Raw genomic sequence first — 5,589 nt, 5'->3', positions numbered from 1 at the left:
CAAGAAATTATCCTCATGAAAAGTGGTTCTAGAAGCAAAATGATCAATTCAAGCAGTCTTCTAGAGGTCCTTGCAAGGCACCTTTTCAAGCAATTAGAGAGTCTCAAAGAATTAAGAGGTAGCTTAAAAACCAGTGTTGCACAAGTTGCCAGGGAACTTAAGGGAGACAACAACTTTTGGTAACTAGTAAACTGGAGCTTGCCACTGCTCTTTTACTGCCTCCTCTTATCAAAATACCTTTAGAAGACAACAATCAGATCCATGATAGCTAGACATGTTAACCTCTCAATCAATTTAACTTGCATGTACAAGCACCTGCTAAATTCTTTGAAAAAACTCCGTTTTACTCAAATTTTCCACTATAATTATGATTGTATCAATTTCTCTCTCAAGCATAGACATCGAATTTCCTTCACAAGTATTAACTTCCAAAGGAACACTCTCAATGTGATGCAACAATTTTGAAAAGAGCCAACAACCTTCTATGCTTCCTTGGTTGATTTCTCCCCTTTCATGGTCTTGTCTATACATACAAGCCCCAATTTGCACTTGCAAGCTTCACTTAAAGAATTTCATTGTTTATAAATCTGTTTGAGTAGAAGAGAGTTTTAGAAAACAGCTTTTTTCACAACCAAGCAAAGAAGCAACTAAACATCTACCTATTTCACATGATCCTCATAGCATGGGCCCTTCTCTTGTGTTCCTAGCAGACCTCAACATGGATTAACTGTTAGTCAGGTATGATAAGAAGCAATAACGAAATCATACCTCAAGAATCTTGTTGAGATGGATATGAGGCAGTTGGGTATGCTTGAGCTCATTATACATTCATTGGGCACACAACTTCATCATTGCCATTACATATGCCAGCGATGTAGTTACAGCGGGTGCAGTGCAAATCCACACCTTGCGGCTCTCATTTCCTCCATCATTTTAGTGTCGATCTGGCAAGAGGAAAGGGAGGGCCGCTCAAGGGTGCTGCACTTCGAAGTTGAGAGAGAGAGAGACAGAGAGAGAGAGAGAGAGAGAGAGAGAGAGAGAGAGAGAGAGCTTGTTCTTGCTTGCTTTAGGCACTTGTTTTTTCTTGCTTACAAAAGTGGAGTTGCTTATGCTTTAGGAGGTTCTCGGATAGTATTGTAGGCTTATGAGGTTACTTTTTTGCAAATCTAGGTGCAAACTTTTTGGTGGGCTATGTTTGAGAGGAGGTATGCCACATGGAATTGAATTATATATGTTTCAAGTATGAAGAGATTGCTTATGTCTCAAGAATTCAATTTTCATAATGGTTCTAAAATCTCATTTTTTGTCAATTAAGTGTCAGATTTGTGGTAGTGAAAGTAAGGTGCATGGCATAATTTTTGTGTTTCACCATTGTTAATCTTGTATCAATTTGCTCGGATTTATCTTCGCTCGGTTTCTTTTGCTCGGTGATTAGAAACCCCCACATAGAATATATATTGAAAATCACACTAGCTATAGGATCTAGCTAGAGTGTGAGGTGATAATGGGATAGTACAAAGAAAGAACCAATGTTTTTTTTTCCTAAGTTAAAGAGGCGTAGCTATTGACGCTTTCTCCCACAATACTTTCTAACGATAAAGTAAGAATATGTTACCCTCAAGATAAATATTAGGATGAGATAGAAAGCTTATTATTATACTTATATTTTCATATGGAAATTATAAGTAATATACTTATGCATCTAAAAAGTCACCAAATAAATCTCTTTTCGTTCCCACTGTGAGTGCCACAACACACAACACGAAAAAATTACTCAGTAAATGAGAGGGAGTTGTATGCTATTGTACATGCATTGAAAAAATAGAAGCACTATCTATATTGTGCTATGGTTTTGATAGTATTTGATCAGGAAATCATTAAGTCACTTTCCAATCAAAGAGAATCATAAGACCAGATGGACTGAACTCTTACAAGAGTTCAATTGTGAGCCTAGGTATCGCAAAGGGAAATATAATGTGGTAGCAGACTCCCTTAGTAGGATACTTATAATAAATGATTTGAGTTTTACTCAATTCAATAGTGATCTACTTGAATCATTAAGAGAGAAATGTCAGGTTGATCCTGCATATTCCAAGATATAGGAAGCCATTCAAAAAGGGGATCCATTACAAAAGGTTTCCAATGAGAATGATGCATCGATGAGTGCTTTAGAAGGATTTAAGTGGAAGAATTTTGTCATATATGATGGCTATTTACTCTACAAAGGTAGGCTATGTGTCCCAAAACGTAAAGAGATTAGGCACCAAATACTCTATGAGTGTCATGATAATCCAAGTGCGGGACACCCAAGTGTAAACAAGACCCGTAATCTTGTGAAGAGACAATTTTCTTGGTATGGAATGTATAAGGACGTCCTAGAATATGTGGTTAAGTGTAATAAATGCCATATCAATAAAATTGAAAGACTTAAGATGGAAGGACTACTCCATCCATTAAACATTCCTTTAAGGAAATGGGAGAGTATCTCCATGGAATTTGTAATTGGATTACCTAGAAAACAGAGGGGGCATGATGTATGGATGATAGTGGATAGAGTAACCAAAATGGCTAGGTTTATTCCGACCAAATTTGCTAGCAGACATTGTGTAAAATAGAGACAAGAAGTTTAATAGCCATTTTTGGAGGGGTTTCTTCAAGAGGTTGAAAACCAAACTAAGTATAAGCACAGCTGAGCATCCTCAAATGGATGGTCAAAATGAAAGGGTAGATCAAATCCTAAAAGATATGCTACAAGCATATGTTAGTAAAGGGCAAACTAATTGGGAAGAGTACTTACCTATAATAGAGTTTGCATATAATAGTGCCAAGCACTCTTGCACTGAATATAGTCCCTTTATGTTAATGTGTGGGTTTCTCCTTATGCAGTAGCATTGCAAAAGGAGAAAATTCAAGCAACTAAATACTTTCTAAAAGATATGAATGAAATGCTTAAACTTGCTAAGATAGTATTAAAAGGGCTCAAGATGGAGCTAAGACATATATTGATTTGCATAGAAGGCCTCTTACCTTTGAGAAAGGGGAGCAAGTTTATTTGAAAGTGCCTAAAAAGACTGAAACTATGAAGACAGGACCATGTCCAAAATTATCACCAAGGTATTGTGGACCTTACACAATACTAAAGAAAGTCGGAGATCTAGCTTACAAACTCCAATTACCAAAGACAAGTGGCATACATCCAGTATTCCATGTTAGCAGACTCGAGAAGAAACTGGGTCAATCTTATAACTTATTCAAGATGATCAGATAGTGGAACTCATAAATACTCAATCGCTTCCACATGAGCCAGAGAAAGATACTAAAGAAAAAAGAACTAGGAATACAATTTATAAAGAGTGCTTAGTTAAGTGGAAGGATAGTACTGAAGGGAGTTCAACATGGGAGTGAGTAAGCCCTCTCAAGAAAAGGTTTCCTAGCTTTAGGATTATTCCTTCCAATCAAATTCTTGAGGACAAAAATTCTTCTTAAGGGGGAAGGAATGTGAAGTATCCTATAGCTAGGGCACACTCGTCATACCTAGCTAGGGGTCGAGATCGTGGGAACTGACTCTACACTCATGGATAAAGGTTAAGGAAGCCAAGTATCAAGAAAAAAGGAGATTTTACTCACTCGTCGCGGCCTCGAAAAGGGTGAGGTGACACCGTGTGTGTGTGTGTGTGTGTGTGTGTGTGTGTGTGTGTGTGTGTTGAGCCTGGAGCTTTGCAACTCATCATAGCTAATAGTCATCTTGAGCGATTCTTGAGCAATTCTACAACTAACTTGCTTTCAAGACGCTTCAAACTTAAGACAAAAACCTACATTTTGAACTAAAACTTTGCGTTACTTTTTGGGCATTGAGATTATTTGCACACAAGAGGGTGTATGGCGATCACAAAGGCAGTATGCTTTGAACATGTCGACAAAGTATGGTACAGCACTCACTCCATAACCGCATAAGTCATACATGACAAAACTACACAAGGCTATGTGACAAAAACTAATAGATGGCCTCTTGCTCTAGTTGCTCCCAATCTGCAAGTATCTCCATTTCATATGGTGTTAGGGCTTATCAGGTCTTTGTATCAAGGTCATAGAGTATTTTCTTGCCTTTGGCAATTTGTTCCCTTGCCATCTTATGACATATAGACGTTGTGTGCATACATTCTCTTGGGTTTGGCTGGTTTGATTTGATTCGGGCTATATATCACCAAGTAAGGACGGTTATTCTCGATGTAAGCCATGCCAAGGGTAACTTTATCCTTTACAGAGTAACTAATGAAGGTAACTTTATCCTTTACAAAGTAAGTAATGAAGGTTAGGCTGTCCGTCACAATTTCTCCCAATACTTCCATGTGTATGGACCCACAATTAGTGGATGAATCTAAGCATCGAGGTTTCTCTATTATGGTTAGCATGTGTGCAAGGTGGGTTCTATAAGGCCCCTTTGTGAAGGTGAGAGAGAGAGAGAGAGAGAGAGAGACTTGAGACCACCCCACTAATATGTGCCTCAAAGACCTGATTTACAAGAGAGTTACACGTGCTCCAAATAATTCAATGTGGGTTCCTAGCCATTGTGCAGGGTGTGGTAATCATCATCCAGCTAGAGACGAGACTTCTATTGCACTATCTCAAATTAATCCCCTCTCCGTCTGGTCGTTTTTGAAAATTTGGAAAAGCCAAGAATCCACCAAGGAAAAGTCGCGTTCTCTCTCGTCCGTTTTCTCTGTGTCTAGCGACTTCTACCAACCGCGTGTTGGTGTTGTGTTTATAAGCGTCGAGCGCAGCTCTGCGTCTCTCTCTCTTGCAGTCAGCAAAAGCACGCGAGCAGTAAGCGTGGAGGGGTGGCGTTGTGTGCTCTCTCTCTCTCTCTCTCTCTCTCTCTCTCTCTGTGTGTGTGTGTGTGTGTGTGTGTGTTGCAGGGCATAGCAGGCTTGTGGGAGGTTAGGAGAGGGTGCAAGGCGCGCAGAGAGATTGCGGAGAGGAGGAGTGGCTGAGGCGGGTGTTGCTTTGTGCGCCTGTGAGCAAGACTTGTGCACACGAGGTTTGCAGAGAGGAGAGCCAGCTGGGAGGGCGAGACAGGTGTGAGCAAAGGGCGGGGGAGGATACACTTGGGGGGGGGGGGGGGGTTGAATATCTGGCGGCATCCTGCTGATGACAAGAATATGAAGTTTGTGACAAGAGTCCAAGTTATGAATACACCACCTATAGTGCCTTCAGCTAAGGACCCAACACTCCACCCCACCAGCTCTGCATAGAGAGCAACTGATCAGACATAAGTGAGGAAAGAGAGACAAAAAAGTATGCACTGCCAATTTATCGTGTGTACGTGTGGTTTTGGGGGGAGGGGGGGGATCCCACTCCATTTGTTAGCAATGGAAATAAAAATTGGCGATATCCAGCATGTGAACTCCAAGCAATCAACAATGTAGGATAAAAAAAGGCCTTCCTAAGTGTAGGAGCTCTATGCAAGAAAATGAAAAAACCATGTGGAGCATCAAGAAGATAAGTTGCAAAGGTCGGTTTGAGTGTGGGGCATTCTCAAATTTGGATGGAATAATGTGCAAAGACTAAGACGTCCACAACACAGAAAAC

This window comes from Adiantum capillus-veneris, chromosome 18, assembly GCF_014529385.1.
Source record: "Adiantum capillus-veneris isolate H3 chromosome 18, ASM1452938v2, whole genome shotgun sequence".
Lineage (NCBI taxonomy): Eukaryota > Viridiplantae > Streptophyta > Polypodiopsida > Polypodiales > Pteridaceae > Adiantum > Adiantum capillus-veneris.
Note: the sequence above shows the minus strand (reverse complement) of the source record.